Here is a 27,462-nt window from a genome sequence, read left to right on the forward strand (position 1 = left end):
AAGAAGCCTGAGAAAGAAGCCAGCAGGAAAGTCAGCTGAATGAAGAGATGGAAGAAAGTTTTGCTGGCAGCATTTGAACCTTGAATCTAGCTTCATCACCTTGAAGCCTGCCTACACCTGTGCTTCTGTGTCACCAGAGCCAATGTATCCATGCTTTAATTGAGATCCTTTTTACTGGATTTTCTTTCCCCAGCTAAAGGGTCCTAACTGATACAATTGACCTCACAGTTAGTTGATCAACACGATCAAAGGTTTAAGTTGGAAGACATGGCTTTGCCCTCCTGTGAATGACCTGGCACATCCCCTGCTCTGTTTCATGGCGGGTAAGGGCTGGGGGCTGGAGATGAGAGGAGCTGGACAGGCCAACCTGTGGGAGATAAGACAGGTGGCCATTCATAGACAATGTCATCAAAGTGCCTCTAAACAGAATTTAGGCTAGAACTCTCCAATTCACTGAAAGCAGCTAAGAGAAAGTATAGATAACGATGAGTGTATTCCTGGTGTGAAACTCACATTCCAGTGGGGCAAGGTCAGAGGTGAATGGCCAACTGTTGAAGATTATTACAAAGCTTCATGCAAGCTTATCAAGGGACACATGAGTTTTAGAAATTGTCAGAAGCACAGTATTCATTCAGATAGATAGACTATAATAGATGTACAAGATTGGGGGAATCTAGGCAATTATCCACAGAACCAACAGAGTGGATGGGTTATAAGCAGGGCCCTGATTTTGGTGGTGGCATGAAGTATTGGCAGAGTGAGGCTGGAGAGTTGAAATCAGGGATGTAGCGGGTATCCCTGGCAAAAGGCTTAGCCAACTGAGCCATTGTGGGAAGGTGCATGAAGAGGTTCAACTTGGAGGGTTGTTCCCTTGTGTAACTAACAACAAAGGTGATTTAAGGAGCAATATGGGAGCAGGAAGCCATGGCCAGTTCTTAGTTGAGATTGAGAGTGGCATTGAGATCGACAGGATGATGGCCCACGCCACTGCCATGCTTTCTGTCTCAGACAGATCCTGTAGGTGAAACCAGTTGTAAGACAAGGGGAAAATCAACGTTAAGAGGAGTAGAGGCACCAGCAAGGGCAGGAGAACAAATAGCATTTTGCTATAAATTAATGATGGCCACTCCTCCTATCAGGAGATGGAGTCTTTTTGTCCTCCCTTTGGAGCTAGGCTGGCCTTGTGACTTGCTTTGACTTTGACTTGAATGTGGCAGAGATGATGCTGAACCAGCTTCAAGTCTAGCCATAAAGAGGCCTGGACACTTCTGCATTTTTTGAGATCTAGCCACCATGTAAGCAGCCTGGGATACCTAGAATACTGAGTGGTGAGTGGCCATGTGGAGAGAAATATATCCTAAAAGATGCCATCTCCAGCATCTTATTCCCAACTGAGCTCCCAGCTGAATGCAGCATAGAATTGCATACAAGGAGAACATCTTGTCAACATGAAGATGGCTATGTATAGCCAAGGAGAGAGACCTGGAAAAGACCCTTCATTCACAGCCCTCAGAAGGAACCTTCCTTGCCAACACCTCAGTTTCAGTCTGGTCCAGATGAGAACAGAAGAACCATCCATCTGAGCCCAAACCAACCCACAGAATCATGAGAAGTAAAAGGTTGTTGTTGTTTTAGGTATTTTAAGCCAACCAGTGTTTGTGATGGTTTATAACAACACTAGAGACCCAGTGCATGAAATTCATGCATGAGTAGGGTCGCTAGTGGCTGCAGGCTGCCAGCCAGGGCCTTCCTTTGTTCCACGCCACCCACTGGTGATCAGCACATGTCATAGCGAGCAATTGAACTCCCGGTTGGTCCAACTCCTGAGGGGACACTTTGCATATTAGGCATAGATAGATAGATAGATAGATAGATAGATAGATAGATAGATAATAGCTAAGACCATCCACACATTATAGCATAGTCTCTAAACAGAAACGTATTAGGACCAACTTCAGTCCACACGATGTCTGAAGCTGTTTTTCATAGCTGTTGTATTAGTTTGCTATGGCTGCCATAATGAAGTACCACAGACTGGGTGACTTATAAAACAAAAATCGATTGTCTCACAGTTCCAGAAGCTAGAAGACTGAAACCAAGGTGTTGGCAGGGTAGGTGCCTTCTGAGGGCTGTGAATGAAGGGTCTTTTCTAGGTCTCTCTCCTTGGCTATACATAGCCATCTTCATGTTGACAAGATGTTCTTGTATACAATTTGGTCTCCAAATTAACCTCTTTTAATAAGGACACCAGTCATATTGGATTAGGGTCTACCCTTAAGACTTTATTCTAATTCTATTACCTCTCTAAAGACCCTGTCTCCAAATAAGGTGATATTATGAGTTACTGGGGGGTTAGAAATTCAACATATGAATTTGAAGGTGGGAAGAAGACACAAGTCAACCCTGCTAAATGACATGCTCTATATAAAACATTGTGAAAATGAGATAGAAAGGAAGAGAGGTCATGTTTGCCACCATCTATTATTAGAGAGATGTTAGAGGATGCCAGTTTAGGTTATACTGGGAATGGTGGGTATTTTTCCTACACTTTTCAAGACTCAAAGCAATTGCTTTAGTGAAATAAGATTCCAAATAGGAAGCAAAGGAAAGGGAATGCCTTCCCCTGACATTTCCCTCCTAGAGATGGAGTTAAGGAAGTTTGCATCATGCATAATTAGGACTCTAGAATTGTGGCATTTTAGAATTGGGTGGGTGCGCAATAATTTATATCCTCTAGACTTTTACTTCTAAACCTATATCTAGTCATGGGAAGACAAGAATGACCTCAATTTATCTCTGTGGCTAGCCTGGCCTAAGATGAACTCACCTCTGCATTTATGTATTCACTTTTTATCATTTATTCTGCCAATCAGTCCTTCAATAAATATTTAATGAGCCTCGACTATGTGCTAGTCACTGGGTAGACCCCAAATTACAAACAAATAAATTACACTTTCCGACTTGCATCTGTAATCCTACTTAGGACCTTATAGAACAACCTTCTCTCTACCACATATCAGATGTTATCAATTGAATGTTTGTGTCCCGCAACCTCCCAACCCCCATTCTTATGTTGCAGCTCAAACTTCCCAATGGGATGGTATTTGGATGTGTGGACTTTGTAAAATAATTAGGTTTAAATGAGGTTATGAGGGTTGAGTCCCAAGGCTGGAATTAATATATTTATAAGAAGAGGAAGAGACCAGAGCCTTTTTTGCCATGTGGGACTCATGCAACCCACCAGAGTATCGACACCAGATACCAATCCTGCTGGCACCTTGATCTTGGGTTTCCAGACTCCAAAACCATGATAAATACATTCCTGTTAGTTAAGCCATCTAGTCTTTGGTATTTTGTCATGGCAGCCTAGCTAACTAAGATACCAGAGATTGGAAGGTAAAAGTACCTCTTCACGATGATTTCAGAAATGTTTCCCCCCCAGCTGAATGTCTACCAGCTCCCTAGGTCAGTTAGGTCAAGAGCTACACTACGAGGAGGATGCCTTAGCAGATTTAAAACCCCTGAAGAGACGTTCTGGAAACAATTGAAGAGTCTAGCATGTGGGCCACTTGTGAGCTCAATGTCTAATAGCTTCTTGAGAAATAGCCCTCCTTAAAGGGCTATTTTACTACAGTGATCATCTAGAACTAGGAAATGTAGCTATCTTCATGTTTATTGCAAATTCATTAGCTAGGGAAGGTAAATGTGCATGCTGTTTTTTACTTGTAACTCCAAAATGTAGAACCCTACTGTTAGAATTGGTCATTACATCTGTCTTTTCTTAAATGTGCTTTTTAAAATTGATTTCAGAGAGAGGAAGGTAGAGTGACAGAGAGATAGAAACATCAATGATGAGAGAGAGCCATTGATCAGCTGTCTCCTGTACATCCTCTACTTGGGATCCAGCCTGAAACCTGGGCATGTGCCCTTACTGGGAATTGAACCATGACTTCCGGGTTCATGGGTTGATGCTCAACCACTGAGCCACACCATCCAGGTTGTGTCTGCCTTAAGAGTAAGATTAGATTACAACACCAAATGATTGAAAAATTTGTTTTCTTTTTTCCCCCTCCTAACATATATAAAGCAGTTCTGTATCCCCAAACACATATTGAGTCACAAAACACCTCATTTTAGTTGTGTGTGTTTTTGGATGAATTTGTACTAGGCCATTTTCAATGGATATACTTGATTGGATCTATGGAATATGATTACTTTATCTAGCATTGCAGCCAGTCACTCCTTATAGCTAGAACAGGCTATAACAATGTTCTATGCTATAATGCCCCCTCTTATGCCCATGTCAGACATCACTAATCAATTGTGAAACCCTTTCCTGCTGAGACCAGTCATAGCCTCAGAGAGCCATTCAACACACAAAACTCCAAATAGCCAATAAGGATTAGCTGTCATTGGAATTGCCACAAGGAATAAATCTTATTTAACTAACAGCTCAGTGAGCGGTAACTGTCAGAATGGTTCAAGCATAATTCTCTTACTTTAGGTAGATATGGTTTTAGAATTCTGTCTTAATTCTGTAGCCTTATTGCCCCAAACTGAAACATTTATGAGAGGAAGGGGGTGAGATTGCAAAGGGCACCAATATCATTGCTTGTTATGTGCTTTTGACTGAAAAACCTCACTGGTTTATAGCTATAGGAAATGCACACTGGGGTTAGGTCTACCTTCAAAAAGTGATCATGAGGCGTGCACCAGAAATGATCATCATACAGCCACTCCCAGCTATTCACCTGCAGAGTCTGTGCATCACTCTTACATTGTTCTCTTTGGTTGGAATTTATTGATATTTTATTCAAAACCACCATGAATTATCCTACAAAAATATGCTTCCCTTTAAAATTAAGAGGACTGTATGAGCACATTCAACATAGATGTGATGTTTTCATCAACCTGTTCTATATCAGTGTAAACTGTTTTTCTTTCTTCTTGCCTTACCTTTACATTGCATCTTTTGTCTATTGTCATTGGGTCACCTTGAATTCTGTTTGTGATTTCCATGAAATCAAACATGCCATAGACAGTGGTGTCTTCTGCAGACTAGGTATGTGTGATTTAAACAATCTACCAAAAATGGTTGGTATGGCTTTTCTTTTTCCTTTAAGGGAAAAAACTTGAATTAACTAACTAGATCTAACCCACTGACCTAGTCCAATTGACCAGGCTTGGTCATTAATATAAGAAAATGAATAAAGAGCAATTCTTGACTCAGTGTCAGGATGTAGACACTGTCTGGATGGACCATCTGTTGGTAGAGTGCCAAGCTAAGGATGAATCACTGAATAGACAAATGCCATCATTAAAATAACTGAGGTAACTGTGCTGAAAAGGACCAGTTTGGTAATTGTTAACTCCCATCAATTTTCAAAATTACTAATTTGAGCCTGGAATTACTTCAGTGGACAGACATCCATTCTGACATCCTGAACCTTGATCAAGATATTGAATAGCCCCCTTTGCTGAAGCCAGGTACCAATTTAAGGAGGAAGGGCCAGCCTGAAAATGCTTAGCAAGTGAATTTCCAGAGATAGTTGGCCAGAGAGCCTAAGAACCATTTTTTTAGACTTTTGCTTGAGGGTCTGGTTTTCTAATTTATTTTGTGAATCCAAGCTCAGCACCTGAAACTGCCTGATCATTTTACCCTCCTGTTCGTCCCTCAGCCCCCAGCTCCAATTTCATCTTCTAGAAGCCCAAGCTTGGGGAGAGGAGATGAACTCCCTCTAAATTCTTCTTCCAGGAAGAGTCACCAGGGACTGAAGGACAAGGTCATGGTGGTATTGGTATGGTGATGGAGGCGGCTACAAGGTTGTGGACAGTTCCAGATCAAAGAGAGAAATTGAGACCAGGGAAATCCAGACATACAACATTGGAGTTGTGCTCAGGCCATTTAGAATGAGCACAAACACAGTGAAATCACACTTGGAAAGCGAAGCAGAGGATTCATTTAGAACCAGGCAGTCAGCCCAGAGAGGTTACACCACAGAAAGAGGTCAAGGCAGGGCAGTGAATTAAATCCGGCAGACCTAGAAGATCTCAGAGCAGGAAAGGAGATGATTCAGTGTCTGTTCAGCTGTTAGGAATAAAGGCATCCATGAGAACTGACAGACAGGGCAAGATATTGCCACTGGGTCCAGTCACAGTGATAAGGACCCTGGCCAAGAAATGGCTTATACATTTCCAGCATGAACAGTTGGAAATAGCTAGAGATGTAACTGAGGTGTGGCAAGTGTGATGAGGGGCTGTGCCTACTTGCCCATTTGGTTGATGGCACTCAAATCTCTCCACTCTTATCACAAATCCTACCCCCAGCCCCTGAATGGAGTTCATAAATATGCACAATACAGGGTTGCACAGTGTTCATGATTAAAAATGTCTAATTGACCATTATTTTTCCCTTTTATTTTATCCTTCCTCCCATTTTTTCAGGTTGATATCTTACCAGTTTTTTTCATCAACATGTTCCCATTTTTGCACATATTCTCCTAGGGTATTTTTACCACATTTAACTTCAGGATATGCCATTCCCTCTGGGAGATAATATATTCCAGGAGAAGAGAGGAAATTTGGCAAAAGAACTTAGGAATTTGGTCTTAATTCTCATCTTTAAAGTGCTTACTGTCCTCTGCCAGAATCCCTCATTCCTTGCGCTGTCATCTTTATAGGGATTATTACACAGTGCACAACAGTGGTTCTTAACCTAGGGATGATGGTGAACCTCTTAAAATGATAGCAATGTTGTGTGTGCAAGTGAGTGTGTTTGTGTGTGCATGCACAAGCCTCTGCTATCTCTTTTTTAGGAGACATTTCACCTGACAAATGAATTCAGACCCCAGAACTAAACATAAAAACAATAGTAAAGGACAACACCCCTAAAAATTAAATTAACTCCAGTCTACTTTTTACTAGTTCAGCTACTAGTTCATGACCTCCTGGGACAAACTGTCTTTGTTGTAGAATCATGAGGGTCATTCTGTGTTTTCGTACAACACAGGGTCATAAAGATCAAATGAGATCACAGATATTAAAGTATTTTGGAAACTCACAGGTTCAATAAAAGTGTTTATTTTTTCTTATTCTGCCAAAAGCATAAGGGCTGGATCAAAAGTCAAACAGACCAGTGCTGGTAGCCTGGGCCATGCTGTTTTCAAAGCATGTACATGTCCTCTTTGATATTTCAGTCTTACCGAATTCCTCACTAGCTCTGTGTACATCGGATGCATCATGGCAGCCATCCAGTTCATTTAATCAATTAACTGTAGATTTGGACAAATGTGGTTATGTATTCTCTCTTCACTATTTCTATCTGGGCCCTCCTCTCCCTGCTGGGCCCAGCCCTCGGTGGACAGCTGCCCTTGGGAACAACTCTTCTAAGAGCTTTCTGAAATTAGCTCCGTGTGGCATCCACTTTGCTACCAGCTCCAGTGACAGCCAATTCAGAGCAAAGAATGGGATAGTTCAATATTTTCCCTCCAACTGAGAAGGGCTTTGACCTAAGTGGAGTCCCAGATGATTTTGGAATCTGAGATCAGAGCGATCCCAGCAAATTATGCAAGGAGCCAGATGGAAAGAGGCCAGAGTCAGGACCGCATGGGACAAGGTTATACTTTATTACCAAAAGAGTAACACCTTTTAATTGCTTAACACATCAAATAAAGAGGTGGCAGCCTTGGCTTGCTTTCGATTTACTCACGCATCAAATGGGTTTGAGAAAACAAACTCCTTTTCTCACTTAATTTAGGAGTTGTGATTTTGATTAGGAAACAAAGGACCACACAGGAAACGAAATGTGAAACAGAAGGAGGCTTCTAACTGATAAGAACTGAATTTATTAGAAAGTCCCCCTAGAGCATGCATCATGAAATGAAAACAACTTTATTAATTCAACAGTGAGAGGAAAATGTTAGTCTTACGACTCTCAGGACAGAACAATCACATCTCATAGGCTGCAGCCTCGGAGACATGGCTTATGAGGACGGTTAATTTTCAATGATGCAGATGTCAACTTCATGGATCCTTTCCCAAATCGGCTTCTTTCCTTGGAAGGCTCCGGTACCCTACTCTGTCAGCAAGCCTGGAACAAATGAATTGGGCAGCTGAAAATATCGCTTGCACTTCCAAAGGCGACTACCTGAAATAATCGGCATTCGTCACACATTAAATGCTAAAACCACAGCTTGCCACATTTATAACTTTTTACAAGGTAAACATGGCTATCGAGGTGGTTGTACGGCTCCTGGGCTCTGATGGCAACAGAGCGGGTTTTCTTGTCAGCCTGGACCCGGTTCCACAGGGTGGTTGACATTTATGGTTGCAAGCAACAATATTGATGGATTGTTATTAACTACAGGCAGTATCTATTCTGCTTCCGTTAGCTTTTCCCTAGCACCCTTTCTCTGCCCCAGGATCCCATTCAGGACACCATGTTACATTCACTGGTCAGGTCTCCTTAGGCTCCTCTGGACTGTGACACTTTCTCAGACTTCCCTTGTTTTTGATGACCTTGACCGGCTTGGGGAAGAATAGTCAGGTATGGTGCAGAATGTTTTCCAGTTTGGCTTCGTCTGATGACTTTTCTCATGGTTAGACTGGAGTTATGGGTGTTTGGGAGGAGGACCACCGAGGTGATGTGCCATCCTCATATCAAGGACACAAGCCATTGATGTGATTGAACAATAGTGATGTAACCTTGACTGCCCTGCTGAGGTAGCGTTTGTCAGATTTCTCCACTACAAAGGCTTTCTTTTATTCCCACTTTTTGTGTCTGGTGTAAGTTGGTGGTCTGGTTTCATTGTTTTGCAGGTATCTGACCAATGTTCCCAACACCATTTATTGAAGAGACTGCCTTGACTCCATTGTATACTCTTGCCTCCTTTGTCAAATATTAATTGAGCATAATGGCTTGGAGGAAAGAGGTTATGTGCAGGTCATGTGTAGGGCGAGAGGCGATACTCTCTACCTCCATGAAGGGGCGAATTCTTCTCTACATGAGATTTGTTTTTCCTCCTCCATCATTTATATATTCAACCATTTCTATCAGCATGGCATGGATATTTATACTTTGGGTTATAGCCCAGTGCTACAGTATTCACTTCTTGCTCAAATTATCCCCACGTTGTCCTTGGGGAGTTCTTTCAGTTAGCTCATGTGTCTACTGGACACTCCTCCACGGACGTTCTTGCTTTGTTTTCTTTTTCAGGACTTCCTTACTTCCCAGCACTGTAAGATGTTCCAGGGTGATGCTATACACTAGACACAGTCAGTTCTCCACAGAGTTCTGGTGCCTTTTATTGAAGATAGTATTCTTTCTCCCTCTTTTTAAAAATTATCCATTTATACCACTTTCTCCCAATTCCTCCATTGTCACCTTCACCCTGGGAATCCAATGCTCTCCCCCTGATTCTTTGCCATCTCCTTAGTGCCTTTAAAATCTGCCTTACAGAGTGAAGATTTTTCTCACACTTGGAGCCCTTTCTCTGATATGTCTCACTTTTCATTCACATGTCTACTGAGCATCGCATTTCCCCTCCCCGGCACACACAGAGCTGTGAGTCTGGAAGAACAGAGTCCAGAGGAATACTAAGAGAGTGCGCTCAAGCTAGCTCCTGGGTGGCACATTATTTTTCATTAATGCTGCTGCCATTTTCGCAATCTCCCAACCAAATTAATGCACCAAGAATTGCATTGGCATCTGCAGCAACAAATGGAGAGAAACAGCAGTTTAAAAGAAGGGGGTGATTGCCCCCACCCCATCTGGGTGCACTTTGGAGCGGGGTACAATTCATGTGCCAAGGAACTGGAACTCCATAGCTCCAGAACACAGTCCCTTACAGCCGGCAGGAATTCCGACTCCAGCATGCAGAGACTTTGAAGAAGATGAGTTCCTGGTGAGCTCCTGCCAATCCCAGCTTGCAGTGAGCACGAGGGTAAAACCCGAGCACCCCAGCACCTTGCTGTGCATTTCCAGAGAGAACAGGCTCCCGGAGCCACCCCTCTCTCTCTGCGCTCCAGCTCAGTGGTCCCTTGTCTCCATTCCTCACATTGACACCCCTACGTGAGCCAGATGGCTCCCTTTAGGTTTAGCTTGTCAAACAGTTCCTGAGGGCCAAATGCACACCAGTGTCCACGGCCATAGAGGGACAAAGGGGTATATACTCCGGCCCACAGTCCAGTGCAGAGATAATATTAGACTACGGGCAGGTGATATCATACTATGTGCTATCTTTAGTATGTAGACCAATATTTACATGTTATGTTATATCCAAAGACTCTGGGGCTTTTATAGATTTTTTTATTTTTCAAAAAAAATGTCTTTCATTTTTAGATAAGTAAACCTGTTATTTGTTATCCTTTAATTTCTCAAATAATATGTGAATACATTCATCTTTAAAAAAGTAAAACATTACAGATGAAGCTAAAGGTACCTCAAACAAGCATACTACCTCCTCCCCCAAATCACCTATCCCTCCTCCTTCCCAAACCCACCTATTCCACCTCCTTCCCCAAAGCCACCTATACCTCCTCCTCCCCAAAGCCACCTATTCCTCCTCCTCCCTAAACCCACCCAACCTCCTCCTTCCCAAACCCACCTATCCCACCTCCTCCCCAAACCCACCTATCCTCCTCCTCCCCAAACCCACTTATACCTCCTCCTCCCCAAACCCACCTAAATCTCCTCCTCCTCCCCAAATCCACCTAAACCTCCTCCTTCCCAAATCCTGAGGCAACTGCTGTTTTGGGTGTATCTTTCAAAAAAAAAAAAGGTATATATATTTTAAAGGATGCTCAAATTCAGGACTGTCTAATTCAGAATGGCACAACTGACAATCACTGCCTCATCTCTCCACTCTCCTTCCATTCTTTTCTGCCTGTCACTTAGCCTGGGTTGGTGATAAAATTCCAGGCAATGCTTGGAATATGGATGAGCCAGGATGGCTCTTGTCAAAACGAATAATTAGAATTGCAGAGATAGGCTGGGACTGGAGAAAGCATGCAAATGTCTTCATGGATTAATCCATTCTGGACCAGGGCAAGGGGGCCGGACCAGGGAAGTGAGCAAGGACCGCCAATCACCAAGAGAAGCAGTAAGGGAAGGGAGCGCGAAGGTGGATGAAGGATCTGGGCCGGGGTGGTGATGTGCACAAGGAGGATCGTGTTCTTGGCCCTGGTGGGACTGGGAAAAGCAGGGTGTGCAGGCCAAGATGTAGTCTTTGAAGAACATCGCCCTGGGCAAAAGCCAGTGTGGTTCCCAGGGTGGTTGATTTCTTGCCGTATATGTCCTTTTACACTTTTTCTTAACAGTATGCAGATGGAGAAACAACATTTCCAGGAGCATAGGTAGCTGCTGTCCTTTTCCCCATGAAGGACTTGAGATTTTCCTTGCTGATCCTATTCAAGGGTTTCTGTCCTTGTCTCTAAGATCCCCCGAACATTCAGCAGGACAGAAAGGCAAGGGAGGGGTGTGTGTGTGTGTGTGTGTGTGTGTGTGTGTGTGTGTGTGTTGGTGGAAGGGAGCTCTCCTTTTTGTATGTAATAGGAACAATAATTTTAAAATACGAGTGTGATTTTCTGTCTTGTCCTTCCACATCCAGGACCTGTTCCCTCGCGGGGAGAGAGAGGACTGACTTGAGGGGGAGGGAGTGCATAAGGACTATTTGGGAAGAGGCAAAGAGAAAGCTTCTGACCTTCAAAACAGTTTGCTATGCAAGATAAACAATAGGGTCTATAGTGGGGCACTGTGGGAAAAGGACCCATGTTCTAAACGCCCCAGCTCCCACTTAGCACATCGCGGGGAAGGCCAGCCAACAGGCTCCTAGAGCTTTAAGTAAAGGGGCAGGAAAGATGGTCAAGGAAAACTCACTCTTTCTGACCTGAGTGATTGTGGGAGTTGAAAGAAAAAGGAAAAGGAGGAACAGAGAATGGGGAGAGAGACTAGAGACTATTAGGCAAGCAACTCTATTTCTCCTTCCAGAATGTCTCTCTCTATTTAACTATAACATATATAATCAAGGCATCGTGGGGCATCCCTGAATAGGTAGGAAGGTGGTGGCATTGGTTGGGCTGTGAACTGATCTGGCTTGCTCCCCTGAGCTGCCCTAACACTCTTTGGTGTATGGACACAAACTCAAGTGCCTTGAGGCCTCACTTTTTGCGGACAACATGATGTTGTATATAGAAAATCCTAAAGACTCTACAAAAAAAAACTACTAGAAACAATAAATAAATACAGTCAAGTTGCAGGATCCAAAATCAATGTGCAAAAATCCATTGCCTTCCTATATACCAACAACAAAATTTCATAAAAAGAAATGGAAAAAAAATTCCTTTTGCATTAGCAACCAAAATAATAAAATACTTAGGAATAAACTTAACAATGAATGTGAAAGACTTATATACTGAAAATTACAAAAAGAGATTGAAAAAGACATGAAGAAATGGGAAAATATCTTGTGTTCATGGATTGGAAGAACCAATGTAGTTAAAATGGCCATATCACACAAAGCAATATACAGATTTAATGTAATCACCATCAAAATCCCAATGTAATTTTTTAAAGAAATAGAACAAGAAATCATCAGATTTGTATAGAACCACAAAGACCCCAAATAGCCAAAGCAATCCTGGAAAAGAAGAACGAAGCTGGAGGTATCACACTACCTGACTTCAAATTATACTACAGAGCTACGATAATCAAAACAGCATGGTATTGGCAGAGAAACAGACACACAGATCAATGGAACAGAATAGAGATCCCAGCTATAAAACCACACATATATGGACAGATAATTTTCAATAAAGGAGCCAGAAAAGCACATTGGATTAAAGATAGTCTCTTCAATAAATGGTGCTGGGAAAACTGGAAAGCCACATGCAAACAAATGAAACTGGATTACAGTTTGTCCCCATGTACAACAATTAATTCAAAATGGACCAAAGACATAAACATGAGACCCAAAACTATAAATTACATAAAAGAAAATACAGGATCCAAACTTACGGACCTGGGTGGTAGGGAACATTTTATGGACTTGACTCCAAAGGCAAAAATAAATGAATGGGACTATATCAAACTGAAGAGCTTCTGCACAGCAAAAGAAATGAACAACAAAACAAACAGATGGGAGATGATATTTGCAAACAGTAGCTCTGACAAAGGTTTAATTTCCAAAATATATAAAGAACTTGTAAAACTCAACACCAAGCAAATAAAGCAATCTAATAAAAAAAGTGGGCAGAGAACCTGAAAATACACCTCTCCCAAGAAGATAAACAAACAGCCAATAAATATATGAAAAAAATGTTCAACCTCACTGGCAATTAGGGAAATGCAAATTAAAACTACAATGAGATACCACCTTATTTATACCTGTTAGAGTGGGCATTACCAATAAGATAAGCAATAACAAGTATTGGAGAGGCTGTGGTAAAAAGGGAACCCTCATTCACTGCTGGTGAGAATGTAGACTGGTACAACCACTATGGAAAGCAGTCTGGCGATTCCTCAAAAAAAATTAAGAATAGAGCGACTATATGACACAGCAAACCCACTCCAGGGTATATACCTGAAAAAATTCAAAACATTTATACGCAAAGATATATACGCGCCTATGTTCATTGCAACATTATTCACGGTGGCCAAAACATGGAAGCAGCCAAAGTGCCCTGCAATAGAGGACTGGATAAAGAAGATGTGGTACATATGCATAATGGAATGCTACTCAGCCATAAGAAAGGATGAAATAGTGTCATTTACAATAACATGGATGGACCATGAGAACATTATGCTAAGTGAAATAAGTCAGATAGAAAAAGCTAAGAACCATATGATTTCACTCATATGTGGGATATAAAACTGAAACTTATGAACACAAACAGCAGTGTGGTGGTTGCCAGAGGGAGGGGGGTGGGGCAAGAAGAGGGTCCTAACATGAGGTGACAGGAGAAGATTTGACTTTGGGTGGTGGGCACATGGTGCTATATACAGATTTTGTAACTTAGAAATCCACACATGAAACCTATATGTTTGTGTTGACCAATGTCACCCCAATAAAATTTAATTTTAAAAAAAAAAGAGCAAGAGGAGGCCACGGCAGCAGTGATGGACCCTGGGACCTGGCCCAGCCTGGAAAGGAAAGACTACACGTTTGAGCTACAGGCATCAGTATCAGACACCTGCAGTGTGCCATCCATTGACAGGATCATGTCTAGGTGGTGCTGTGTGCTCCTTGGGGCAGATGGGAGTGCCTCCAGGTGTGTGGATCTTTCTGTTTACTGCAAAAGGGGAGAGGGGATGATCGCAGACCTTTCGTTGTGTTTTCTGGACAACATGTTTGTGGCCTGGCAGTGGGCACTGGGCATACTCACACCCCTCACACAAGTCCTCTTCCTGAAACAAGGGGCTGAGATACCTTTGGTTCTTACTCCAAGTGTTCTTCTTGCACCTTCCCTGGACAGGCATTTTGGACAGCTCAGTCTTTCGTGGCCTCTTCCTGGGTGAAGGTGTTTGGTCTGGACGAACCAGCTCTGCAGGACAGCTCTGCCAGCAGCTCGGCCCTCGTAAGTCTCCCTTCAGCCTTGTAGGACCAGAAGAGAGACAGCGCATCCCTGCCTCCTAACAAGGCTCCTAGAGGTGCTCCAGACCATGGAGCAGTCACAAGCCTGCAGGGCTCCCCAGGGAAAACTCCGCCCTCCAGCCTTCCTTTCAGGACCTGCCAAGTGAGCAGATGCCTTCTGCCTGCGGGAACCTGCCAATCACAGGGCTAACCTGCCAATCACAGGGCATGATGATGGCGGAGAGAACTCCAGCCAAGAGGCAGCTTCCCCAGAGACACCAAAGGTCCAGCTCCTTCCCAAAGCGAGAACCAACACCAGTGAGTCTAGAAACAAAGTGGGCCCTGCAGGCTGGGCTTGGGTTCCTACTCTTTCTGGAGAAAGCAGACGGGCTCCGACTCTGACAGGGCTCCTCAGCGTGAGTGGTCCAAGACCATCTGATTCTATGTCATATGCTCCCTTCAATAAAGGCCCTTCAATCAGTGTACAATAAAATGTCTTTTCTCATTAACATCTGTAAGACCTCTAATCTCCGTTTTAAAATTTTCATGAGCTTGATTTGTGGATCTCAGATCAGTTCCTTCCTGTATTCATAGCTGCTGAAGCCGTGATACGTCCGCTGGGTGCCTTCAGAGTCTGTGCTTACTTCTCACATCACATCATAACTAATTGTAATGGGAAATGTTAAATGCTACTTAAAAAAACAAACAGGCAGGTTGAAAGTGTGTATGAGTTCAAAGGAAGGAAAGATGCCACTGGCTTGGGGAGTTGGGGAGGGTTCACATGCCTTTAAGTGGTAAAAATAGCCAGAAGTGTTATATTGTGTCGGATCATCCATGCTGCCGAAATAAACACAGAAACCCATTCACAGTGGGGCAGTGGGAAGGTCCCTGAACTAGAAACCAAGGCAGGGTACAGAAGCCTTACTCTCTGAAATGGTAAGAAAAGTCCAGTTCTGGCGTCATAGTTCTCAGTTTCTATAGACACTTTTCCTACAAAATGTACTAACAGTGTACATTTTTCAGCCATCACACTTGGGCAGAATACATGTCATATTTCCTGTTTTTTAAATTAAAAAATAACATTAATTTTTATAAAGAATAACTTCTGCTCTGTAAAATTCAGTATTAAGAGAATGAAATGACAAGCTACAGATGGAAAGAAAATATTTGTAAACCACATGTCTGACAAAGGAGTGGTATATAGATATATACAGAAACTCCAAACTCAGCAGGAAAAAACAAAAAATCCAATTAAAAATGGGCAAAAGACATGAACATGCATCTCACTGAAGAGATTATACAGGAGGCAAATAAGCACATGAAAAGATGTTCAACATGGTTAGCTAAAAGGGAAACCCTAATTTAAGCTACCAGGAGATATCACTGTATTCACATCAGAGTGGTTAAAATAGAGAACTGACAACCCCAAGTGCTGGTGAGGTTGCAGAGAAACTGGGTCGCTCATGCATTGTTTGCGGGAATGTAAAATTACACAGCCACTCTGAAAAAGTTTGGCAGTTTCTTACAAAAATAAATATGTGATTACAACTGACCCAGGAAATGCACTCTGCTTTTTCTAGAGAAATGAGAATGCATGTTCACACAAACACCTGTACATGAATGTTGGCAGTAGTTTTACTCATAATAGTCCTAATTTTGAAAAAAAACAATATTTTCCAATGATACATAGTTAAGTACACCCATATCATAAAATACTGCTCAGCAATAAAAAGAAGCTAATTATTGACATGCAAGAAGTCAGATAAATCTTAAGGCAATTATGCCAAGTAAACAGAGCTAATCCCAAAAGTTTACATATTGCATTATCCCACGGATATAACATTATTGAAATAACAATATTATAGAGCTAGAACACATATTAATGATTGCTGGGCTCCATGACAGGGCATAGGCGGGAGGGAAGTGGGTGTGGTTATAAAAGGGCAGTATGAGGGATTTTTGTGGTGATGGGAAATGTTTGTATCTGTGGATACACAAATCTCTACATGTGATAAAAATTCATAGAACTAAATGCACACATACATATATTCACATACTGAGTACATGTAAAACTAATAAAATCTGAATAAGATCCATAGATTATATCAATGTAAATTTTCTGTTTATAATATTGTATTATAGTTTTGCAACATTGGGGAAAACTGGATGAAGGGCATTATACTGCCAAAAAGTATAACATAAGACCCAACTTTTATTTTTAAATTTTTTAACAAATATAACTTAACTATAATAACAGTAACAATAAAAGGTCTACATGTGGATGGGGAAATACTCATTCAACAAGATCAAAGACAAATGACAACCCAGGAAAACATTTGTAATCCAATCACAGATGATTAGCTAATTGTCCCAAAACATAAAGAGCTCCTCCAATTCAGTAAAAGACCAATAACTCAGTAGAAAAGTGAACAAAAGATGTAAACAGATCGTTCATAGAAAAGGATGAGATAATCCTCAAACATCTGAAGAGATATGAACCTAATTCTACTAATACAAATGAAAATTAAAACCACACTGTCATATTTTTTTAACCACTCAGATTGGCTCAGTTAATTGGGTGTCATTCCGTGCACCAAAAGGGATCCCCGGTTGGGGGTATGCAGAGGCAGCTGATTGATGTTCTGTTTTCATGTTGGTGTTTTTCTCTCTCTGTCCCTCTTCCCTTCCTCTCTAAAATCAGTAACAATACTTTTTTAAAAATTGATAGCATCATTTTAGTGAATGTGTAGAAAAAGAAGCACTCTCATAGACTACTGGATGGAATATAAATGGTGTAACCTCTATGGAGGGCAAATTATAAATCTCTCAAAATTGCAAATATGTATCCCTTTGACTCACCAATTCCACTTCTGAAATTTTATTCTACTTACAAACTTGTCCATGTGCAAAAGGATGAACAGACAAAGCTATTTATGGTAGCACTTGTTTGAACAGCAAAATCATGGAAACAGCCCACATGCCCATCCATTAGGGCAGTGGTCAGCAAACTCATTAGTCAACAGAGCCAAATATCAACAGTACAACGATTGAAATTTCTTTTGAGAGCCAAATTTTTTAAACTTAAACTATATAGGTAGGTACATTGTTATTAACTTAATTAGGGTACTCCTAAGCTGGCCTTTGCTAAAAACTCAAGGGGCCAAAGAGCCACATGTGGCTTGTGAGCCGACGTTTGCCGACCACTGCATTAGGGAGTAGTTAAAGAAATAATACACTGTACATTCATACAGTGGAATACTAGTCAGCCATAAAAAGTATAAGGAAGTGCTTTATATACTGATATGAAATTATCTCCATGAATAGGAAGTGAATAAAGCAAGATCAGAACAGTATGTCTATGTTGCCATTTCTGTAACAATGAGAATATGTGTTTGCTTGTCACTGCTTACAAATGCTTAAAATCCTATATAATAAAAGTGTAATATGTAAATCGACCAAATAGTGGAACGACTGGTCACTATGATGCGCACTGACCACCAGGGGGCAGTCGCAGGAGCTGCATCATGGCTGGCCAGAGCAGCGGCTCACCTCCATGCAACGCTAAGGATGTCCAATTGTGGCTTAGGGAGCAGGCCTAAGCTGTCAGTCGGACATCCCCCAAGGGCTCCCAGACTGCAAAAGGTTGCAGGCTAGGCTGAGGGACTCCCTCTCCCTCCCTTCCCCCACCCCCCGCCCCTGCCCAGTGCACAAATGTCATGAACTGGGCCTGTAGTACCACAATAAGAATATGGAAAAGTTAAATAACATTGGCTTGCCTCTAGAAGAGGAAGTTTTTTTGCTGAGAAACAAGGATAGAAGGTAGATTTTTCTCTATTACATTATTTCATACTTGGAGGTTAAACCATGTGCATTAATTGTATATTTAAAAATTAATTAGAATATTTAAAGGACATGCTCTAAAAATATCATTTTCTAAATATAAATGCTCTCCAGAGTTTTCTGAGCCCCAAGGGGCCTACACATCCCCTGCAACTATCTCCCCATCCCTGACACGGTTTTCATAAGTATGGTACTGTCTACACTGGAACAAGAGGCACTGAATCCTTTGGGGACAGCAGGGTGTGGGGGTGACAAGGTGGAATCAGGAAGAGCTGCATTTGAAAGGGCAGAAAGGTTTTTTCACTGAAAGCAATGCAATTAGGGCACTGGGGGTGGGTTGGGGAGGGTGTCCAGTGTCAGCTGGTCACCAGACCTGCCCCTAGAGCCATGTTGGCAAGGAAACAAAAAGGACTTGAGGGCCTCTGCCTTATTTTTTACCTCCTTTTCCTACCTGAAATGATTTCATTGAGTACATTTGTTGGATCATCACAACCTTAGGAGTTCAATGGATGAAATCTGAAACTGGACCCTATAGCCAGGGACGGAGAGAGACAGAAGGAAGAGGCAGCCCACTCCACTCTGGTAGGTGGCAGGTTTAAATAGCAAAGAAACGTGTATATAGGAGGCTTGTCTTGGGTAACTGCATGATAAATAGATCTCTGTACCTGTCTGCCAGATTCTTAAGCATTTATAGAGAGGTCTTGTATACTGTCCAGATGGTCTCAACAACACAGTGCTCTCTCAAGGATGTATCCTTGAACTGGCTCCCACTGTGGGAACAGTGAGCAGAAAGTGCCTTCCAAGGACAGGGGAGGGGATATGAAGCCTCCGAGGGCCCAGGTCCAGCTCTCTGGTCAATAGCTGGTCATGTCCTCTCAATAACCTCCTCCAACAGCATTCATGAGCCATCTCATGTTAATGTCTCCTTTACCAATGGAGTATGGAAGCAACCAACAGCAACTCCAAGGGAAGCACTCAAACTTCCTGGGCTGCTTTGTGTTTCCCGCAGAGCTAGCCCAGCTCCAGAGGTGGCTCTGCAGCTCTTGTAGCTCCTCTGTGACTGGATGGAAGGTGTGTCAGAGTCCAAACCCCTACCCAACATCTGGGTCTAGACTGTGACATCCAGACATGGATATCTACATTACTAAGGTGAGCAACAGCAATTCCAAACCAACAGTTTACTGTTGCATTCTCTATGCATTCTTCTCTTAGATGTCTTCCTTTTATACAGCGAAAATATGTCTTTAGTTATTCCTTCCTAAACTGTCTTGCCATGTTTTCTGCTCTGATCTGCAGAAATTCCTAAGGATAAATTAGATCAAAGGTCACTGTATCCACTTCTCGTGTTGCCTGGAAAGCTAGCTGGATAGACTCTTCTCTGAATCCCCCTCACATGTGTCATTCTATTTCATTATCCTGTTTGATTCTTTCAGCAGCTATGCTGTTACTGTGGCAGAAACAAGAAACTGCAATATTCACAGATGTATTCACAGAAGGTAGAGTAAAATCTGGCCCTGGAAGTCAGGGGGTTCATATTCCATGGAATGTATTACATGCATGGACATCAGGGTTAAATACCAGTACATGCATCATACTAGGGTTTCAGTTCATTTGCCTAATATAGTTTAAAATGATTCAATTTATTGCAAACTAAGATTTAGGAAGCTCAGTTTACAGGTTGACAAATTAGCATTTGTCTGCATATATTCCACTATTTTGCATAATTAATTCCTCCCTGTAGTACACAGGCATTTTCATCTACAACAAAACCAGCCTATTTCTCCTTCCCTTCCTGTTAACATCATGTAAATGGTATTGATTCAGAAGATGCATATTCTTTTCCAAAGCATCCCCTGGAACAAAACTGAGATTTTCATCGTAATCATTATCAGATGTTTATTACCCAGCTTCCCAAATCTCATTCACAAAGAAAATTTGAAAAGGAAAAGTTGAGTCACAGGAAACAAGACAGTGCTGATGAGATGGGTTCTCCCTCTTCAGATTAAGTAGGTGTATCAGCTAGTGTTTCAGGGGACAGAGAAGAAAGATGCTCATTAAAACTGCCTTCCATGATAGACAAAGCATACTGACTCATTTGCCTGAAAAATCCACAGGTAGAGCAGCTCAATAAAGCCACCAGGTTTTTAATTTTATTTTGTCTTTCATAATGTTTTCTTCAGAGTTGTCTTTTCCTAAAACTGGCTCTCCTTTCCATTCTAAGATGACTTTCAAAGGTTTGAAGAGCTACACATTCCCAGCAAAAGCCCTAAGTATCACTATAATTTGGATTGGTGAAGATTGCAAGCCCAGCATTGAGCCAATCACTGTGGCCAGGCAGAACAAATGCCCCGATTGGTTATGTGCTCTCTCTCTAGAACTGGGGTGAAATCAGCTTCTCTAGAACAGCATGTACTCCCAACTAAAATTGGGAGCTGTTAGGAAGAAAGTACCTTGGCTGGGGAGGGTGAAGGTGGGGTATGGAGAATAGACAAGAAAGCTACCAAAAAATACTTACTACAGTAGAGGAAGGTAAATCTGAACTGGAGAAAAATCTGAATTATAGAGGACTATTGATCTAAATTTCTTTAAGAATATTCTATACACTGCAGTTTTATTTTTTTCACATACATGCAGAAATTCAAATTAGGCCAACAAAGCATTGACAGGTACTCACTTGAATGCACAGATAAAGTTGACTGGCAATTCGTATCTTTTTTATTTTTATTTTTAGTAAGTACTTTAAAAAATGTTTGCTCTTTGAAGACTGGCGCACCCACCATTTCATGAAGTACAATTCTTTTTGTTTATTTGAAATCTTGAGATCACTGGGGTAGGAGCGGCAATGCTTGGCAATTAAGGTGTTAAATGGAACAAGAAGGAGGCACAGCTGCTTACTACCCTTATCTCTTGGAAAATTGGGCAAAGCAAGTAGTATGGAAGACCTGACTACAAGAGTCTGTGATGGAAAATGGGCAAGGGCAACAGGTCTGAATCTCGACCAGGTATGTATTTGAGATGCTCTAGCATAGCAACCATCTTTTCTAGTGTACACATAATTTCACAATGTGTTTATATTATTGTGCACATGGCCAACCTTTCCATAATTGGAAGTAGCAGGAAAAAGATGGTTCTTACCAGGAATAACTGAGTCTTTCTACTAGAGTGAAACTCAGATAACTTTATAATCACTAAGCAGAGATTGCAAGGATGCATCTGATTTTTCTTTTCCTCGCCAGTGGCAGACATAACTAATCAATCAATGTTCACTTTTCTGCTGAGCCTAGAAATGACTTCTCAATCTCTCTTGACAAAGTGCTCCAAGGAGCCACTACCAATTGATAAGACTTGCAAATGAAGATAAAACCCACTTGGTATAACAAATTTTAGCCTGGTCCTTTCCCATTTTTATTTTATTTGATGTTTCTCCTAAGGACACAATCCATGTGGTGGCTCATTCACTCCCTAGGCTGAACTGATGAATCTATGAATCATCTTCTTCCTGAGGTAATCCTCATGGCTCTCAGGTGCCTCCTACAGAAGCATTTTCTCCAAGGATTATTTTTAAGCATGACCAATTATCCCCAATCACTCATTTTGTTATCTGTAACTACCAGTTATTGGTTAATTTGCCTTTCTTTTTGATAATACCATTCATTCCTATCTCTAGGATTATTGCCTTTGCATTTGGAATAGGATGCAGTTGCACAACATATTTTTATCCCCTTCTCATCTTTTTTTAAATATATTTTATTGATTTTTTACAGAGAGGAAGGGAGAGGGATAGAGAGTTAAAAACATCGATCAGCTGCCTCCTGCACACTCCCTACTGAGGATGTGCCTGCAACCAAGGTACATGCCCTTGACCAGAATCGAACCTGGGACCCTTCAGTCCGAAGGCTGACGCTCTATCCACTGAACCATACCGGTTAGGTCAATCCCCTTCTCATCTTAAATAAATACACCCACTTTCTAGGTCATGTAGGACTATTTTCTTTAATGTGTGCATATTATTTCTTAGTGTGATGTCAATGCCCCATGTGCATCAGAATTTACTAGGGTGGGGTCCTCTTTAATCCTGCTATATCTGGGTCTCATTCTGAAGCTAATGAATCAATTTTTGGTGATCTGACTTGTTGGCCAATTCCCAAGGTCATTCTTAAACTCATTAAAGTTTGAAAATAACTGTTATAGGAAATAGACAGATGGGTGGGGGAAAATTGTTATGAGCCTACCCAGACAGAAGGAGTCTTAGAAGTTTTTGAACAATGGTATCTCTTGCGCTCTATTGATTTTTTCGATGGAGCTATGTCTGATCCTTCTTAAGCCTTCACTGACTCATCTTTTATGATTTTTCCCTTCTGGAAGTCAGACTAGAGCATAGCCAGATTAAGAGGCAGGCCAATGGGACATTTGTATGGGATACCAGCCCAGCAGTACCACTAAAACATCACTGAAAATGAAACAAATTGTAGAATACTGTGTTTGCTGGAATGTTCTTAGGAAGTAACAGCATTGTGAGTTGGAAGGAATAATCTGATGAGTGTTTAAGAGGAAATCACTCAAGAAACTTTCCAGGTAACAACAATATTGATGATGATAATAATAATGATCATCCATGACCCTCTAAAGAGACTGAATATGGTAAACTCTAAGGCTTTAGTTTTACTGCATGGAATGTTCAACGCTTGGGTCATAGATGAATGTTCTGAATGAGAGAACAGGGTAGGCCCAATCCTGTGGACTCCCTTCACTGCTTCACCACATATATAATTGGTTATGCTTATAATAAATGGATCAACAGGCATGGCCAGTGTGACTCAGTGGTTGAGCATCAACATATGAACCAGGAGGTCACGGTTTGATTCCTGGTCAGGGTACATGCCCAGGTTGAGGGCTCGGTCCCTGGTGGGAAGTGTGCAGGAGGCAGCTGTTCAATGATTCTCTCTCATCATTGATATTTCAATCTCTCTCTCTCTCACCCTTCCTCTCTGAAATCAATAAAAAATAAATAAATGCACAAATATTCAAATTATATCACTTTTATGTGGCACCAAATTTGTAACCTTCCCAGAAAACCTATATATTTCAGTGTGGCTTATCAGAACTGTCCAATTATTTCATTTTTCATTTTTATGCTTGGGAATTTTTCTCCCAGGGTCTGACTTTCTGTCCAAAGTCAGCCCCACAGACTTTAGAGACCAGAGGAGTTGTGCCTTAAAAATAAAAACAGAAGCCAATTAAGCCCCTAAAATCTCAAATAAGAGGCATTTGCATCTCTGAAGAAATATCTGACAAGCATGACATGCAACCAGAACTAATAAAAGCCTTCTGGATTTACACAGAAAAGTCATCTGGGGCTATTGTCTAGTGTATTTTCTCTCTCCTCACCAGTGTCTTTGAACTCTAGCATACAACCTAGAGTGAGCACTTGCCCAATGTCTCTACACTTTGAAAGATTGATCTCATCTCCACTACTTTTGACTTTTTCAAGCACAAAGTCAGTGAATTTTCTGGTATTCCCACTCACATAAGCAAAAGAACCTGGAATATAAAATACAAACTCTTTAAACTCACAGAAATATAGAGAACTTGCCTCCAAAGTGTTCACACTGGCCATAAAATCCTATGTCATGCTGAAACTGGTTTGGCTCAGTGGATAGAGCGTCAGCCTGCGGACTCAAGGGTCCCAGGTTCGATTCCGGTCAAGGGCATGTACCTTGGTTGCGGGCACATCCCCAGTAGGGGGTGTGCAAGAGGCAGCTGATCTATGTTTCTCTCTCATCGATGTTTCTAACTCTCTATCCCTCTTTCTTCCTCTCTGTAAAGAATCAATAAAAAATATTTTTAAAAAAATCCTATGTCACTACCCCCGCCCCCTCAGATGCTGCCCCTTATGCTGCTGCAGTGCATGTGTAAAGAGTCAAGGACAGCCTTTGGTAACATAGATGAATGTATCACTGTGCCTTGGGAATATTCACTTAAGTGAACTTTAAATTCCCCCAGATAATTATTGTTAAGGGACATTAATAGATTGTACATTCGTTACTTGCTCCGAACCCCAAAAAACAACCTAAAATACAAGATGAGCCCTCTTACTACTGAGTTTTCTTAGGAATTTAATGGTTTTCTGGTTCAAGATGGCTACCTAAGCACATGTTGCTACTTCCATGTTTTCCAAAATCACATTGAGATCACACACACACACACACACACACACACACACACACACACCATAACAGAGCAGGGGAAACGAAATAGATACCGTTAGTCACTTAAGTTTTAAGGACTATCTGGAGGATACAGTATGGTTTTTATCTGATTGACAGAGAATAAGTAGAAGAAACCACAGTCCAAGGAACCAGAATTAAGCATCGGTCCTCCCAGAGGAGCCCAAAGAAGATCCAAATTAGAATCCCCAAATGCAGGAATGGACCTAGAGGTAAGCTTTAAGATTTTATTGAAGAACTGCATTTTAAAGATGATATCCATTAATTCTTTTCTCTTAAGCAGAATTGCTGGCAGCCATGGCTTTTATCCTCAGAGTGAAGCTTGAGAACTGCATTCTAGAGAAAGTAGTTGTCTGTCTGTTTCTACAAGAAATAGGTGATCTATTATTATTGCTTTGTAACAAACCACTTCAAAACTTCATGGTTAAAAAGAATATGTATTACCACCTCTTATATTTCTGTGGATTGACTGGGCTCAGTGTAATGGTTCTCTGTCTCATGTAGGTGCAAGCAGATGGGGCATCGGAGTCTTGATAGGAAGTGAGAACTGGTTCAGGTTAGGAAATGATTGTGTCACTTCAGATGTATTCTAAGGGTCAAAATGGTCATAGATCCCTACACGCTCAAAGGAAAGGGAGGGATTAAACTCCACCCTTGATGACAGGAGTAAACAGATGAGCTGCATTTGCCCTGGGAGAGCTTCTATTGAGGATGTGGAGACTACAAGAGAAACAGCAAAACTGAAGCATTCAAGAACTCTATTTTCAGAGGGCTTTGCAATGGCAATTATGGGGTCCCTAGTCTATTTTCTTGTACCTGGTCCCCAAACATTACCAGGGAGCCTGTTTATAATTATGTTTGCTGACTGAAAGTTCACATTTATCCTTCTATTCAAGAAAGAGATCTCTTGTGAAAGAGACATATACAATTGCTGAGGAAATGCACACCAATTATCTGCACATATTAAAGTAGCTCTTTATTTTTTAAAAGCTTGCAAACAAATATTGCAAGGCATTTTTTAAAACTCAGAAGCACACCCAGCCAGTGTAGCTCAGTGGTTGAGTGTCAACCTATGGACCAGGAGGTCAGGGTTCGATTCCTGGTCAGGGCACACACTTGGATTGTGGGCTCAATCCCCAGTAGGGGGTGTGCAGGAGGCAGTCAATCAATGATTCTCTCTCATCATTGATGATTCTATCTTTCTCTCCCTTCCTCTCTGAAATAAATAAAAAATAAAAATAAAAAGAGTAGTCTTTTTTGAACCCTGGCTGTGTGGCTCAATTGGTTGGAGCATCATTCTGTACCAAAAGATTGAGGGTTTGATTCCCAGTTAAGGTACATACCCAAGTTGCAGGTTTGACCTCTGGTCTGGGTGCATATGGGAGGCAACTGATTAATCTCTCTCTCTCTCTCTCTCTCTCTCTCTCTCTCTCTCTCTCGCCCTCTCTCTCTCTAAAAATAAATCAATAAAAACGTATCTTCTGGTGAGAATTAAAACAAACCAGTAGTCTCTTTTGAAATGCTACCAATTAGAGAATAAGAAAGAATTTTTCAAAATTCAAATATTATTACAAAATTGGACAGAGATTAAAATTAAGTTTTTGACCTGGAAAATGAACTGTGAGCAAAAAGATAAATAAAATGTAAGGCAAAGGATGAGAAACACAAATGGAAAATCTAGGAGGCCTGGAAGCAATCTAATAGACTTATTAGAAGTAGAGAATAGAAGCATAAGAAGGCAAAACATTATTATAGACATTAAAGATAAAAATAAAATTCTTTGAGATGAGCATATACATGACTCATAAGATTGAGCATTGGCCCTAACTGGTTTGGCTCAGTGGATAGAGCGTCGGCCTGCGGACTGAAGGGTCCTGGGTTCGATTCTGGTCAAGGGCATGTGCCTTGGTTGCGGGCACGTCCCCAGTGGGGGATATGCAGGAGGCAGCTGATCGATGTCTCTAACTCTCTATCCCTCTTCCTTCCTCTCTGTAAAAAATCAATAAAATATATTTAAAAAAAGAGAAAAGATTGAGCATTGATTGATTATGGAGAAGGATAAATGAGAAAATAACCCATGTATGGAATATTTTGATAAAATTTCCTAACTCAAAGATGAAGTGCATGTTTTTAAAACTTCTAGAGAGAAAAAGGAGGTCACTCTCAGTGAAAGATAAGCATACTGACATACACTTCTGGTCAGCAATACTGAGTTTTAGACAGAGGAGCAGTGTATTCAAACTTCTAGGAAGAGACTATTTTGAATCTAAAATTCTATACCCAGCTAAGCTATCAATAAAATACAGGGACACACACACACACACACACACACACACACACACACACACAAGATGTTTATGGATAAATAAGAATCCAGCAAGTGTGTTGCCTATATTTTTTATATGTGACGAGACTGCATATTAAAGTGTTTCCACAACTTCGGGAGGGTCAGCATTAAATGTAAAGTTGAGACAGGTGAGTATAATTTAGAAATAGAGGAATCAAGGATGACATTAACAGACATTATATTGAACTAGAGTACTTGAAAATTATAAAGACTGATAAATGTGATTTATCCAAACTTAAAAAATTTTCAATAACAAAAATAAGGTTGAACTATAAGTAGCAAACCAGAATAAATATTTGTATCACATATGACAAAGGACTAATATTCTTGGTATGAAATGCACTTTAGTAAGATAATTTTTAATGGGATAAAAATTTTAAAAATGGGCAAATATCATGAATGGACAAGTCCCAATGAAAGAAAAAAAAAAAATGAAACCAGGTAAAGGGTGACCAAATCTGCTAGCACATTGATTTTGGAT

General features: G+C 41.2%; 1 long non-coding RNA gene across 1 annotated transcript in view; it reads right to left on the reverse strand.

Moving 5' to 3' along the window:
- Window positions 1-7,917: 7,917 nt before the first annotated feature.
- Window positions 7,918-27,462, reverse strand: part of LOC114227049 (uncharacterized) — a 48,609-nt gene continuing 29,064 nt past the window's right edge. The window contains exon 4 of the long non-coding RNA XR_003613137.2: window positions 7,918-8,089. This is a non-coding gene — a long non-coding RNA (uncharacterized LOC114227049). The remainder of the gene's footprint in view (window positions 8,090-27,462) is intronic.

The sequence above is a fragment of the Eptesicus fuscus genome, chromosome 20 (assembly GCF_027574615.1).
Source record: "Eptesicus fuscus isolate TK198812 chromosome 20, DD_ASM_mEF_20220401, whole genome shotgun sequence".
Lineage (NCBI taxonomy): Eukaryota > Metazoa > Chordata > Mammalia > Chiroptera > Vespertilionidae > Eptesicus > Eptesicus fuscus.